This window comes from Ranitomeya imitator, chromosome 4 (genome assembly GCF_032444005.1).
Source record: "Ranitomeya imitator isolate aRanImi1 chromosome 4, aRanImi1.pri, whole genome shotgun sequence".
Classification (NCBI taxonomy): Eukaryota; Metazoa; Chordata; class Amphibia; order Anura; family Dendrobatidae; genus Ranitomeya; species Ranitomeya imitator.
The window spans coordinates 350590876-350607687 of record NC_091285.1 but is presented as its reverse complement, the minus strand read 5'-3'; positions in this window follow the sequence as shown (position 1 = coordinate 350607687).

Here is a 16812-nt window from a genome sequence, read left to right as displayed (position 1 = left end):
ATCTTGTGCGTATTAAACAAGGCGATGAATGGAAAACAGCATTTAATACGCCCGAGGGCCATTTTGAGTACCTGGTTATGCCATTCGGGCTTTCCAATGCTCCATCAGTATTTCAGTCCTTTATGCATGACATCTTCCGAGAGTACCTGGATAAATTTCTGATTGTGTATTTGGATGATATTTTGGTCTTTTCGGATGATTGGGAGTCTCATGTGAAGCAAGTCAGAATGGTGTTCCAGGTCCTTCGTGCGAATTCCTTGTTTGTGAAGGGGTCAAAGTGTCTCTTTGGAGTTCAGAAGGTTTCATTTTTGGGGTTCATTTTTTCCCCTTCTACTATCGAGATGGACCCTGTTAAAGTCCAGGCCATTTACGATTTGACTCAGCCGACATCTGTGAAGAGCCTGCAAAAGTTCCTGGGCTTTGCTAATTTTTATCGGCGCTTCATCGCTAATTTTTCTAGTGTTGCTAAACTGTTGACTGATTTGACCAAGAAGGGTGCTGATGTGGTCAATTTGTCTTCTGCAGCTGTAGAGGCTTTTCAGGAGATGCAGCGTCGTTTTTCTTCTGCCCCTGTGTTGTGCCAGCCAGATGTTTTGCTCCCGTTTCAGGTTGAGGTTGATGCTTCTGAGATTGGAGCAGGGGCTGTTTTGTCGCAAAGAAGTTCTGATGGCTCGGTGATGAAGCCATGTGCCTTCTTTTCTAGAAAGTTTTCGCCTGCTAAGCGTAATTATGATGTTGGTAATCGAGAGTTGTTGGCCATGAAATGGGCATTCGAGGAGTGGCGTCATTGGCTTGAAGGAGCCAAGCATCGCGTGGTGGTCTTGACAGATCACAAGAATTTGACTTATCTTGAGTCTGCCAAACGGTTGAATCCGAGACAGGCTCGATGGTCGTTATTTTTCTCCCGTTTTGATTTTGTGGTTTTGTACCTTCCGGGCTCTAAGAATGTGAAGGCTGATGCCCTGTCAAGGAGTTTTGTGCCTGACTCTCCGGGTGTTCCTGAGCCGGTGGGTATTCTCAAAGAGGGGGTAATTTTGTCTGCCATCTCCCCTGATTTGCAGCAGGTGCTGCAAAAATTTCAGGCTGATAGACCTGACCGTTGCCCAGCGGAGAAACTGTTTGTCCCTGATAGATGGACTAGTAGAGTTATCTCTGAGATTCATTGTTCAGTGTTGGCTGGGCATCCTGGAATCTTTGGTACCAGAGATTTGGTGGCTAGATCCTTTTGGTGGCCGTCTTTGTCACAGGATGTGCGTGCTTTTGTGCAGTCCTGTGGGACTTGTGCTCGGGCTAAGCCCTGCTGTTCTCGTGCCAGTGGGTTGCTTTTGCCCTTGCCGGTCCCGAAGAGGCCCTGGATGCATATTTCTATGGATTTTATTTCGGATCTCCCCGTCTCTCAAAAGATGTCGGTCATTTGGGTGGTTTGTGATCGCTTTTCTAAGATGGTCCATTTGGTACCTTTTTCTAAATTGCCTTCCTCCTCTGATTTGGTGCCATTATTTTTCCAGCATGTGGTTCGTTTACATGGTATCCCGGAGAACATCGTTTCTGACAGAGGTTCCCAGTTTGTTTCGAGGTTTTGGCGATCCTTTTGTGCTAGGATGGGCATTGATTTGTCTTTTTCCTCGGCTTTCCATCCTCAGACAAATGGCCAAACCGAATGAACTAATCAAACTTTGGAAACATATCTGAGATGCTTTGTTTCTGCTGATCAGGATGATTGGGTGTCCTTTTTGCCGTTGGCTGAGTTCGCCCTTAATAATCGGGCCAGCTCGGCTACTTTCGTTTCGCCGTTTTTCTGCAATTCTGGTTTCCATCCTCGTTTCTCTTCAGGGCAGGTTGAGTCTTCGGACTGTCCTGGTGTGGATACTGTGGTGGATAGGTTGCAGCAGATTTGGACTCATGTGGTGGACAATTTGACATTGTCCCGGGAGAAGGCTCAACGTTTCGCTAACCGCCGGCGCTGTGTGGGTCCCCGACTTCGTGTTGGGGATTTGGTTTGGTTGTCGTCTCGTTATGTTCCTATGAAGGTTTCCTCTCCTAAGTTTAAGCCTCGTTTCATTGGTCCGTATAAGATTTCTGAGGTTATCAATCCTGTGTCATTTCGTTTGGCCCTTCCTGCTTCTTTTGCCATCCATAATGTGTTCCATAGGTCGTTATTGCGGAGATACGTGGCGCCTGTGGTTCCATCCGTTGATCCTCCTGCCCCGGTGTTGGTTGAGGGGGAGTTGGAGTATGTGGTGGAGAAGATTTTGGATTCTCGTATTTTGAGACGGAAGCTCCAGTACCTGGTCAAGTGGAAGGGTTATGGTCAGGAAGATAATTCCTGGGTTTTTGCCTCTGATGTTCATGCTGCCGATCTGGTTCGTGCCTTTCATTTGGCTCATCCTGGTCGGCCTGGGGGCTCTGGTGAGGGTTCGATGACCCCTCCTCAAGGGGGGGGTACTGTTGTGAATTCTGTTGTCGGGCTCCCTCCTGTGGTCATGAATGGTACTTCGGCTGGTTCTGTCCATGGACTTCCTCTGGTGGGTGTTTCTGAGTTTCCTTCCACAGGTGACGAGGTTAATTCGTTAGCTGGCTGCTCTATTTAACTCCACTTAGATCTTTGCTCCATGCCACCTGTCAATGTTCCAGTATTGGTCTAGTTCACTCCTGGATCGTTCTTGTGACCTGTCTTCCCAGCAGAAGCTAAGTTCCTGCTTGTATTTTCTTTGGTTGCTATTTTTCTGTCCAGCTTGCTATTTTTATTGTTGTCTTGTTTGCTGGAAGCTCTGGGACGCAGAGGGAGCGCCTCCGCACCGTGAGTCGGTGCGGAGGGTCTTTTTGCGCCCTCTGCGTGGTCTTTTTGTAGGTTTTTGTTCTGACCGCAAAGCAACCTTTCCTATCCTCAGTCTGTTCAGTAAGTCGGGCCTCACTTTGCTAAATCTATTTCATCTCTGTGTTTGTATTTTCATCTTTACTCACAGTCATTATATGTAGGGGGGCTGCCTTTTCCTTTGGGGAATTTCTCTGAGGCAAGGTAGGCTTTATTTTTCTATCTTCAGGGCTAGCTAGTTCCTTAGGCTGTGCCGAGTTGCATAGGGAGCGTTAGGAGCAAACCACGGCTATTTCTAGTGTGCATGATAGGATTAGGGATTGCGGTCAGCAGAGTTCCCACGTCCCAGAGCTTGTCCTTTATTATCAGTAACTATCAGGTCATTCCGTGTGCTCCTAACCACCAGGTCCATTATTGTCCTGACCACCAGGTCGTAACAAGGAGGTGAATAATTGTTTTTATTTTTTGCTCCATTTGCCGAGCGGTATAAATGACTAGATGACTTTACTTCTCAGCTCAGCGCAATACCAGCAATACCAGATTTATATTTTTTTTTTAAGTTTGGCTCATGTCAGACACTAAAAAAATGCTTTTTTTTTTTTTCTTTTTCTTTTTTTTACAAAAAATAGTTTTTGCATCGCCAGATTTTGAGAGCTATTTTTCTATATTTCATCTGGCAGAGTCATGTGAGAGCTTATTTTTTTGCGGGACAACTTGACGATTTTATTGGTATCATTTTCTGACACATGCTATTTTTTCATCACTTTGTATTCTGATTTTTGGGAGGCAGAATGTGCAAAAAACAGCACTTCATAAATATATATATTTTTTAATGCCATTCCGCATATGGTAAAATTGATAAGGCAGCCATATTCTTTGGGTCACTAGGATTACAGCGATAAAACATTTTTTTTTTTTTATGTTTTGTCGCTTTTACACAATATAAACTATTTTATAGAAAAAATAATTATTTTTGCATTGCTTAATTCTAAGAGCTGCTGTAACTTTTTATATTTCAGCTGATGCAGCTGTATGGCAGCTGTTTTTTGGGGGGACAAGATTACATTTTTAGTTTTACCATTTTTATAAACAGTCAACTTTTTCATCGTGTTTTATTCCTCTTTTTGTTTGGCGGTATGATGATAAAGCATTGTTTCTTTTTTTTGCAGTGTTTACTAAAGGGATTAACTAGTGGGACACTTTTATAGGCCAGGTTGTTCTGGACACAGTGATACCAAATATATTTACTTTTTCTTTTTCAGAAAAATATTTATTTATGGGTACCCTAAATTTTCCTTTTGTTTACTATTTTGTAATTTATTTATTATCTATATTTTTACAATTTCAAAAAAATCATTATTTTACTTTGTCTTACTATGGGACTTTTACTTTCTGCAGTATGATCGCTTGTAAAGCGTAGCAAAGCAGGAGCATTGCATTACAAACTGCCAGTGCTGACAGACAAACTTATGGTATAAGCAATTTTGCTAACTCTGGCAATCCAGATGTCTTCATGATGACATTGGTTCACGATGGCAACAATCTGCCCCTCGCGATGATGTCGTGGGGGCGCTGATCGGAGAGAAGAGGGGTCTCCCTCTTTCTGCTTGCCTGCTAAATGCTTCAATCAAAATTGATATCAGTATTAAGGGGTTGCTGGATGTCAGCTGTCAGAGTCAGCCAACACCCCACGGCGATCATGTGCACTCTTCTCTCTGACTTTATTTTGCTAAAAGTTTTTTTTCCTTTTCATCTTCAGCTTACTCGATTTTAATCATGGTTAATTCCAACCTACACTGCTCTTAGGCCGGCGTCACACTGGCGTTTAAAACGGCCGAGTGCAATGCGATAAAAAATCGCATTGCACTCGGACCAATATTAAGTTATGGGGCCGCTCCCAACAGCCGACTTTTTGTCGGCCGTTTTTCTGCGATTGTCTCAGACCGAGGAAAACTCTCGGCTCACTCGCACCCATATAAGCCTATGGGTGCGAGTGAGACAGCGCACACCACTCGGATATCATCCGAGTGATGTGCGCTATAAGCGGACCCCAGCAATGGAGGAGATGGAGAAATTAATTTCTCCGCCTCCTCCGCAGCTGTGCTCCGATCCTCCCTGTGCAAGAGAATCGGAGCACAGACGCATGACACTCAGCTCCTGCTCTGCTGCGAGCAGGAGCCGAGTGTCATTAGCATATCGCATCCCATGCAATACGCTAGTGTGACGCCGGCCTTAAAGTCATAATATGGTTTTAACAAATAATTTGTATTTAGTATATAGAAACCAATAAAACAAAAAAAAAATCCTCAGACTATGGCATTTGCAAAAAAGGTGAAGCCCGACTTTTATTAAATAGAGTTAAAAAGTATTCATGTGTATATACTGTATGTGTGAATATCCTGAAAATGCAAGAAATAATTGATAGTGAGCCAAAAAAAGAAACCCCTAAACATACAATGTACATGCACAAGGACAAAATTGTTGCCAGCCTTCGGTTAAAGTAAGAAAATTCCACAGTGCTCACTGAAATAAGTTGAAACTGAGAAAAGCAAACTTCAATTTAAATTTACTGAATTTAACTAATGAAAATCAAAGATTGCTTTTGAATTTTGGTTCAACAGAAACATTTCAAAAAGCAAACTAATGAAAATGGTCTGGACAAAATGATGGTACCTTTAACCAGAGGCGTAGCTAGGGTTTTGGTTCAGGGGGGGCGAAGCTTCTAAGTGGGCCCCTAACAAGGTAACCTTGATTACAGCTGGGTGATGCACCCTAATAGTGGAGGAGAACCTCAGTAGATGACAGCGCTGTTACTGAAGATAATCTCTATACAAAGACCAACATGGATATTACCGACATATGGTCAGTGGTAGATACCTGCCCTACAGAACATATAAGAGATCACAGCACAGTTACAGATAATGACTTACCGCTGACGTTCTTTATGACGGAATCGTCACTTTTCCTATCTGGCCCAGAACGACATGAAGCTTCTCCAGCCAGGACTCAGCTGCAGAGAAAACAACAAAGACACATTTCACTTCTCATATTCCAGCCCCATCATCATCTATTCCTAACCTGCACAAACTCCTCATCCTGCTGATACTGAGCCACTGCTGCCGTATGTGTCCCGATTACTGCACCTGAGACCCTAATACTGAGCCGCTGCTGTCGTATGTGTCCCTATTACTGCACCTGCTGTGTGGTTCTGTATGCGCTCTAAATTCTAAAGCACCCCTCTATAATATAGTAATGCCGGGTGCAAGTCCCCTCGAAAACAATGCCCTTATTTTGTCCCCTAGAAAGTAATATTGCCATGTGTGCTCCTTTGACAGTCATAGTAACCTGAGTTCCCCTGTAACAATAAATGCCCACTTTACATTTAATAATGGTCCGAGTCTCCTCCTGTACAGCTCCCCTATACACAGTATGATGCTCTCTTATACACAGTATACTGACCCCTTGGTAGCCTCCAAACTGTTTGATGGCTCCAACACTGCAATCTCCACACTGTATGATGCCCCTCTAGATAGCCTCTTTATAGTATAATGCACCAGATAGTCCTCAATATAGTATAATGTACCAGATAGTCCTCAATATAGTATAATGCACTCCCCATAGGCCTAGTCTATATTTTAAAATGCACTCCCCATAGGCAGACTCTGTAGTATAAGGCAGACCCCCCATATGCAGACCCTGTAGTATAAGGCAGACCCCCCACAGGCAGACCCCAGAGTATTAGGCAGACCCCCCATAGGCAGAACCTGTAGTATTTGGCAGACCTCCCCCATAGGCAGACCCTGTAGCATTAGGCAGACCCACATAGGCAGACCCTGTAGTATTAGGCATACCCCCCATAGGCAGACCCTGTAGTATTAGGCAGACCCCCCATAGGCAGACCCTGTAGTATTAAGCAGACCCCCCAGAGGCAGACCCTGTAGTATTAGGCAGACCCCCCATAGGCAGACCCCATAGTATTAGGCAGACCCCCCATAGGCAGAACCTGTAGTATTTGGCAGACCTCCCCCCATAGGCAGACCCTGTAGCATTAGGCAGACCCCCATAGGTAGACCATGTAGTATTAGGCAGACCCCCCAAAGGCAGACCCTGTAGTATTAGGCAGACCCCCCCATAGGCAGACCCTGTAGTATTAGGCAGACCCCCCATAGGCAGACCCTGTAGCATTAGGCAGACCCCCATTAGATAGACCCTGTAGTATTAGGCAGACCCCCATAGGCAGATCCTGTATTATAAGGCAGCACCCCTTTAAAAAAATACTCACCTCTCTTCTTCCTGGTTCCTGCGCTGCTCTGAGTTCCCGCTAGTCTCCTGACAGTGGGCGCCGGGCAGTGACGTCATCGTGCCTCCTGTCAGCATTGCCGACATCAGATGCTGACAGGGGGATGACGGGGGAAGGAGCGCAACGCTCCTTCCCTCAACATTGCGGTCAGCTGTATCGGCTAAATGCCGGTACAACTGACCCTGCGATGACAGGCAGGGGCCCACTGCTGGCACCAGGCTCCCCCGCCTGCTCAGGGGCCCCACAGCAGCCGGCGGCAGAGCAGGGAGATCGATTCTCCCTGCTCTGCCACAATAGGTAACTGTATTGGCGCACTGCGTTACTGAGTTACAGTAGTGTAGCTCTGGGTGGACCCCCTCTGAGCACCGGGCCCGGGGCGCCCGCACCCTCTGCCACCCCGGTAGCTATGCTACTGCCCTTAACTTAATATTTTGCTGCACAACCTTTTGAGACAGTCACTGCAAACAAATAATTGTTGTAACTCTCTGAGACTTTTGTACCTGTACACAAGAATTTTGACTCACTTCTCGTAAGCAAACTGCTCCCTGTGTCAGTCAGGTTTGACATTTTACAGACTGCATGTTTCAGCTCCTTCTATAGATGTTTATTAGGATGTAGTATAGGGCTCACAGAAGGCCATTTTAGAATAGTCCACTGCTTTGCTTTGAGTCATTCTTGGATGTTTTTAGAAAATGGCCTGCAACTTTCTTAGACTGGAAGCATATTTTGCGTCAGAATGCCTTGAGAGTCTTGTAATTTCATTGGGCCCTGCAAAGAGTCTGTGCCAAATGCAGCAAAGCAGCCTTAAATGATAATTAGTGAAGGGCGAACCCCTGGATGTTTGGGTCTGGCGCGTTCGGTCAAACAGTTAAAAAAAGTTTGATTTGGGTACCATAACAGTGCTTAAACTCGAACCCAATTCACTTGAATGAGGGGCCCGAACATACATTGTTTGCCACACTGTCATGTGCATGAGAGCGCAGCAAATACTTCCTCTGATCGGCTGTAAAATAATTTTCGCCAGTCAGAGATGTGCCGTTCCCACACTGTCAAATGACAGCATGAGCCCTCAGCTGTAACCAAAGGTAAAAAGTTTGCCTCCAATCACTGGCATCTGCTGATGGGACTACTAAGCCAATCAGCATATGCCTGCTGCCGTTAATAACAAAGAGAGCAGGCAGTGGTTAATAGGAGTATTCATCAGCTGGCGTCTGCACTCTAAATAATTTATTTATTTTTTTAAGTGGCATGGGCTCCCCTGTATTTTTGATAACCAGCCATGCAAAACTGACACTAGTAGACTGCAACCCTCAGCTGTCAGTGTCAGCAAGGCTGGTTATCAAGAATAGAGGGGTCCCCACACCGTTTTTTAAATTATTTAAATAAAATGTTTAAAAAATGGTGTGGGTTACTACGCATTTTTGACAACCAGCCAAGTTAAAGCAGACAGCTGGGGCCTGGTATTATCAGGCTGGTAAGGGGCCATGGATATTGCCCCCCAGCTTAAAAATAACAGTCTGCAGCTGCCCCAGAAAAGGTGCATCTATTAGAAGTGCCAATTCTGGTGCTTTGCCTAGCTCTTCTCACTTGCCCTGTGGTGGTGGTAAGGGGGGTTCATATTTGTAGGGTTGAGGTCACCTTTGTATTGTCCGGTGACATCAAGCCCACAGCTTAGCATTGGAGAAGCATCTATAAAATGCCTCTCCATTACTAATCCTATAGTTACATTGTAATTAAACACAGCCAGAAAAACTCATTTATTTGAAATAAAAAAATACTCTTACTTTAAAAAAATAAAAAATAAAAAAAACAAACTCAGTTATACTCACCTAAAGCACATTTCAGTGAAGCCATGGTATCCTGTAAAAAAACAAAAATAAAAAGCAACCATATTCCTCACCTGTCCATCGTTCTGTTCCATGCCATAATCCATGTCTTGGATAAACAGCTTCCAACGTGGGTGGTGCCAAAATGCTCAGCCTCAGTGACTAGCTATGACATCATTAAGGTTACTGCAGGTCACTGAGGCTGTGTTCCCAGCCAGGCCTATGAACTGTGGTGACCTTCGTGAGATCACCACTAGCACAATGAGAAAAAGTCTCACGGTGCAGCGGTGAGCTTACATTGTAATAGGATGCAGACAATATTACAGAAAGGGGTCAGGATGGCAACATTATTACAGGAGGTTGCCATAATGGTGCACATTATTACATGGGGCAGCAAACACATATGTGTTTTTATAGGATCTAAAATGCTACAAGGTCTTATGCATCTGACCAACATGTAGATGCGGGGCCAGGTCCAAAATTTACATTATGATTATAGAAGGGCAAACTAGACCAGTAAAGTTTGGGGTCCATGCCCGAAAAGTAGGTGTTCGGTACGGACCCCAAACTTTACTGTTTGGGTTTCCCTATCTTTAATCATAATATAAAATTTAGATATGGGCCCCCACCTGCATGTTGGTCAGATGCATAGGACCTTGTAGTATTTTAGATCCTCTAAACACATATGTTTTCCACTCCATGTAATAATGTCGCCCATATTGACATCTTCCTGTAATAATCTTCCCATCCTGACCCCTTCCTGTAATAAAACCCCCATCATTGATCCTTTCCTGTAATAAATTACCCCATCATGGGCCCTTCTTTAATAAAACAGGTCTGCAAAAAAAAATTTTCAAGAGCTGTTTTGGTTATTCCACGTAATCTTTATGTTTTTAAGTACGCTGAATCCGAAAATGACCTCTGTTTTGTCATAGGACATCACGTTTTCTGACAATTTAAGTAACTATGTTAAATAAGACAATACCTCAAAATATATGAAAATAGACTCATAAAATTAATTTTTTATTACAAATGTTTCATGAAAATCGTTTTTTAACTGCAATTAGCTCACTAACACACATTAAAATCGATTCTTCTTCCCTGTGAGGCTTCTCTTGGTACATTTACGCTTGTGAGTAGCATCTGTAATGTCTCTCTGAAGCGTACAACAGTAGTCTGCCATCATTATAATGCTCCATCTTCCCTGGTATCTTCTTTCCATCTCTTTAATGTCCTGGTGGAATCGTTCACCTTGCTCTTCACTCACAGCACCCAAATTTTTAGGAAAGTTGTCAAGGTGGGAATGGAGGAAATGCACTTTCAAACTCATCAGGCAACCTAAAGCTTGAAATGCTTTCAGCATTCGTCCGACGATTTTTTTGTAGTCAGGGTCTTGTATATCTTCAATGCATTGATGTGAACTAATTAATAGTAATTTTGACTTTCAAAACCCTAAGATTAAAAAAATACCAAAAATTGAGAAAAATATACTAAATTTGAAGTGAATTTTGCATTTTGTGGCAAATCCTGACGTCTAGGATTTTTTTCAATATTTTATTAGCTTTCAGCACACCAAAATACATGGAAATTAGATGAAAATAACCAAACAGCTTTTTAGTCGCAGACCTGTGTAATCTTTCCTACCATTAGCCCCTATCATGTAATAATGTTCACCATTATTACACATTTCCTGTACTAATACACCCATCCTGGGCCCCTATCCTGTAACATTGTCCACATTCCTGGCTCATTTCCTGCTACAATGTTCCACATCATGTGCCACTTCCTGTAATAATGTCTCCATTCTGGGACCCTTCCTGTTATAATGCCCCCTATCTTAGGCCCCTTTTTGTAAAAATGTCTCCCATCATAGGCTCCTTCCTGTAAAAATGTTTCCAGCCTGGGAACTTTCCTGTTAAAATGTTCATCATCCTGGGCCCCTTACAGTAATAACAACCCAATCATGGGCCTCTTCCAATAATAATGTTTCTCATCCAGGGCCCCTTCCAGTAATAATGTTCCCTGTTCTGCTGCTCTCTCCAACGAATTAAAAAAAAAAAAAAAATTACTCTTCTTACCTTCCTCACTCCTATCTCAGTGTTCCACAATGTTCTTTTCCTTGTATGCTTTATTTTTGAACCTTTGGGCAGAGAGTCCAGTTTTATCTCATCTGCCCATTGAACACTCTCCTAGAAGATATGTGGCTTGTCAATATGCATTTTGGGCAAGTTGCACTCTACCTTTTTTTATAATTTGCTTTCAACAATGGCTTCCTCCTCAGTCATCTTTCATGAAATCCCTGTTGGCCAAGACAGGAACAGATATTGCTATGTGACACTGATGTACCTTGACCTTGGCGTTACCCTCTGATCTCTTTGGAAATTGTTCTGGGCACTTTGGCTACCTTTTTTATTATCCGTCTCTTCAATTTGTCATCAATTTTCCTATTTTGGTATTGTCCAGGGAGGTTGGTTACAATCCCATAGACCTTAATCTTTTGAATAATATGCGCAACTGTAATAACAGGAACATTCTATTAAATTTACTTGTCTTAGCCACAAAGGTTTCTATAAGTGTGTGGGATATGCATGCAATGTCTGCAGCTTTGCAGACAATAAAATAAAACAGTTTTTCAATTTACTACATGGTAAAAGTCATGCAATAGATGATTTTATCAACTGTATTTCACACCATGTAGTGTACTCTATCAAATGCGGTATGTGTCACATAAGCTATGTAGGTTGCACCCAGGTACGGACTGGGGCTGAAATTCAGTCCTGGCATTTGAAACCACACAGGCCCATGTTGTCCTCGTTCCCAAGAACCAGATGGGATATATTACTAATATTACCCTGGATGGAGGAAAGAAAGATTTGCTACATGACCAATATTTCAAATGATACCCATGGCATGTTGGGTAAGTGACGGAGTCAGTGACTTTGTGCTTCATCACAACTGTTAACAGTATAAGTGTCCTGAGAACATCGATTCTGTTAACAATGTAGCAGACAAAGCAGCCCACAACCAGACCGGCCCTTCTGGCATTTGCCAGAATTGCCCAATGGCCAGTCCGGCCCTGGTTGCACCCTTAGGAAACTAAAGAGATGTATTGCAGAACATTAGCAGTAAAAATGGATCATAATCTGGAGCGGTGAAGAACTTTGTAAATGTGCACAATAGTGACACCACACATTTAAAATTCTACGGCATTGAAAAAGTTAAATCTCCTAAAAGGGGGGGGGGGGAGCTGGCACAAACATTTGACCGCATGAGATGCTTTTTGGATTCTCACTTTAAACACCAAATATCCACATGGAAACAATTTCAAAAATATATATTTTTATTTATTAGTTAGCCAATATTTTTGTATGTGAGACACTTTAATAATGTTTCAGATATGGTAAGGTAACCTGTTTTGACTTTGCATCGGTCGATTTTTATAATTCGTTCCTTGCTGCTATATAATATGACCATACCATTGTTTCCATATACCTTACATTGTTTTTCACCAGAAACGCAACACAACACTTTTAACATTTTTCCAGGACATTGTTAGTTTTAATGGATTTAAATATTTTTTTTTTACACTTACTGGATGGACGTGCTGCCTCCCTCCTTATGTTATTGCTGTGCTACACCAGCTGGATCTAGCTGCTTCCCGTTACAAGGTTCTCGGCTATCTGCAAGATCAACAAGTGTGGTGCGCTCTTTTTTTTGCCTTTATTCTGTAGTAAAAGAAACATCAAGCTGTTTGGAGATGGCATCATTACCTTTACTTTTAACATGTTTGTCTATAATTTTCTTTATAATCTCCTTTGCTTTCTTTTGTCCTTATCCAGAGTAGTACATAACATGAAACCAAACAGCACAGTGACTACTTTTCACCCTTCCTTCACATAGGCAGACTGCCTAATTACAAATTTGTAGACACCAGTCTTGCTAGTTACTGGACACACCTTAGTTTCACAAGTCCTTTTGGTCAAATTATTTTCAATCTTTTCTAGGAGTACCATCATTTTTTTTCATTGTTTAGTTATTTTAAATTTCTTGTTGAACCACACTTTAAAAGCAATGTCTGATGAGCGTTTATGAAATGCATTAGTGTAACGCTCAGCGGGTGTTTTGTGGATGGGCCTGAAATCCCTTTGTTGTCATTATTTTTCTTATTACTTGTACGTTATGTGACATAATTTGAGATCTCTTGAGATCATCAATTCTTTCTTGTTTTCTTGTCTTTGTTGTACTGGATATTTACACATGTCTATTTATTAACTCTATTTTAAAAAAGTAGAATTTTACCTTGTTCACAAATACGTGCACATTTTTTGTCTTATTGGTTTCTGTTTTGTAATCATTTCCTTGGGACCTCCAACTTTTACAGTTTTTTTCCTGTATTTACTGTACAGTAAAATGTGAAACAAAATTGGAATGTAATTACTCATGATTTACAAATCTTCATTTAGTATCACTGAACAAGATTTTTATTGGTTATTTCTAGTGATGAGCGAATATACTCATTACTCGAGATTTCCCAAGCACGCTCGGGTGTCCTCCGAGTATTTTTTAGTGCTCGGAGATTTAGTTTTCATCTTCGCAGCTGAATAATTTACATCTGCTAGCCAGCATAAGTACATGTGGGGGTTGCTTGGTTGCTAGGGAATCCCCACATGTTATTAAACTGGCTAACAGATGTAAATCAATCAGCTGAGGTGAAGAAAACTAAATCTCCGAGCACTAAAAAGTACTCGGAGGTCAAGGACTCGGGAAATCTCAAGTAACAAGCATATTCGCTCATCACTAGTTATTTCCAGAGACTGGGGTTCTAAGCAGGAGTGGACACAAACAGAAAAAAATCCCTTTTCAGGAACAATACGTGGTCTTTTTGCAGTCCAATAGCTCTTCACAATGCACAATTCCACCTGCTTTGGCGATGGTAGTGGGCCCATTTACATCCTGGGCCTCTGGCACATCTGCACAGGTTGGACCAATGTCCCAAGCAAATGTAAGTTTAGTTTTAGGCCATGCATTGCTCATCTGGGAAATGAAATATGCAAATTAGGATACCAAAGCTCTTCAGCTCCAAGGACGTCCACCCATTTCTTCTGATACATGTTGGCACCAATGACACGGCAAGGAAGGACCTACCGACAATCTGCAAGGACTTTGAAGAGTTGGGGAAGAAAGTAAAGGAACTGGATGCACAGGTAGTTTTTTCTTCTATCCTTCCAGTAGACGGGCATGGCACCAGGAGATGGAACAGGATCCTTGATGCAAACAACTGGCTAAGACGATGGTGCAGACAACAAGGATTTGGATTCCTGGACCACGGTGTGAATTACTGGTATGATGGACTCCTCGCCAGAGACGGACTACACCTCAACAAACCTGGGAAACACACATTCGCCAGAAGACTCGCTACACTCATCAGGAGGGCGTTAAACTAGAAGAAGAGGGGACGGGAAGAAAAACATTAGACTCGAACAAAGACGACCCAGGAAAACATACTCAGAAGGGAGGTAAGAACATTTCTAAAACAATCCACAGTGAGGAGATTGGAACAAAACAAAATCCTCTAAACTGCATGCTCGCAAACGCCAGAAGCCTGACAAACAAGATGGAAGAACTAGAAGCAGAAATATCTACAGGTAACTTTGACATAGTGGGAATAACCGAGACATGGTTAGATGAAAGCTATGACTGGGCAGTTAACTTACAGGGTTACAGTCTGTTTAGAAAGGATCGTAAAAATCGGAGAGGAGGAGGGGTTTGTCTCTATGTAAAGTCTTGTCTAAAGTCCACTTTAAGGGAGGATATTAGCGAAGGGAATGAGGATGTCGAGTCCATATGGGTTGAAATTCATGGAGGGAAAAATGGTAACAAAATTCTCATTGGGGTCTGTTACAAACCCCCAAATATAACAGAAAGCATGGAAAGTCTACTTCTAAAGCAGATAGATGAAGCTGCAACCTATAATGAGGTCCTGGTTATGGGGGACTTTAACTACCCGGATATTAACTGGGAAACAGAAACCTGTGAAACCCATAAAGGCAACAGGTTTCTGCTAATAACCAAGAAAAATTATCTTTCACAATTGGTGCAGAATCCAACCAGAGGAGCAGCACTTTTAGACCTAATACTATCTAATAGACCTGACAGAATAACAAATCTGCAGGTGGTTGGGCATTTAGGAAATAGCGACCACAATATTGTGCAGTTTCACCTGTCTTTCACTAGGGGGACTTGTCAGGGAGTTACAAAAACATTGAACTTTAGGAAGGCAAAGTTTGAACAGCTTAGAGATGCCCTTAATCTGGTAGACTGGGACAATATCCTCAGAAATGAGAATACAGATAATAAATGGGAAATGTTTAAGAACATCCTAAATAGGCAGTGTAAGCGGTTTATACCTTGTGGGAATAAAAGGACTAGAAATAGGAAAAACCCAATGTGGCTAAACAAAGAAGTAAGACAGGCAATTAACAGTAAAAAGAAAGCATTTGCACTACTAAAGCAGGATGGCACCATTGAAGCTCTAAAAAACTATAGGGAGAAAAATACTTTATCTAAAAAACTAATTAAAGCTGCCAAAAAGGAAACAGAGAAGCACATTGCTAAGGAGAGTAAAACTAATCCCAAACTGTTCTTCAACTATATCAATAGTAAAAGAATAAAAACTGAAAATGTAGGCCCCTTAAAAAATAGTGAGGAAAGAATGGTTGTAGATGACGAGGAAAAAGCTAACATATTAAACACCTTCTTCTCCACGGTATTCACGGTGGAAAATGAAATGCTAGGTGAAATCCCAAGAAACAATGAAAACCCTATATTAAGGGTCACCAATCTAACCCAAGAAGAGGTGCGAAACCGGCTAAATAAGATTAAAATAGATAAATCTCCGGGTCCGGATGGCATACACCCACGAGTACTAAGAGAACTAAGTAATGTAATAGATAAACCATTATTTCTTATTTTTAGTGACTCTATAGCGACAGGGTCTGTTCCGCAGGACTGGCGCATAGCAAATGTGGTGCCAATATTCAAAAAGGGCTCTAAAAGTGAACCTGGAAATTATAGGCCAGTAAGTCTAACCTCTATTGTTGGTAAAATATTTGAAGGGTTTCTGAGGGATGTTATTCTGGATTATCTCAATGAGAATAACTGTTTAACTCCATATCAGCATGGGTTTATGAGAAATCGCTCCTGTCAAACCAATCTAATCAGTTTTTATGAAGAGGTAAGCTATAGACTGGACCACGGTGAGTCATTGGACGTGGTATATCTCGATTTTTCCAAAGCGTTTGATACCGTGCCGCACAAGAGGTTGGTACACAAAATGAGAATGCTTGGTCTGGGGGAAAATGTGTGTAAATGGGTTAGTAACTGGCTTAGTGATAGAAAGCAGAGGGTGGTTATAAATGGTATAGTCTCTAACTGGGTCGCTGTGACCAGTGGGGTACCGCAGGGGTCAGTATTGGGACCTGTTCTCTTCAACATATTCATTAATGATCTGGTAGAAGGTTTACACAGTAAAATATCGATATTTGCAGATGATACAAAACTATGTAAAGCAGTTAATACAAGAGAAGATAGTATTCTGCTACAGATGGATCTGGATAAGTTGGAAACTTGGGCTGAAAGGTGGCAGATGAGGTTTAACAATGATAAATGTAAGGTTATACACATGGGAAGAGGGAATCAATATCACCATTACACACTGAACGGGAAACCACTGGGTAAATCTGACAGGGAGAAGGACTTGGGGATCCTAGTTAATGATAAACTTACCTGGAGCAGCCAGTGCCAGGCAGCAGCTGCCAAGGCAAACAGGATCATGGGGTGCATTAAAAGAGGTCTGGATACACATGATGAGA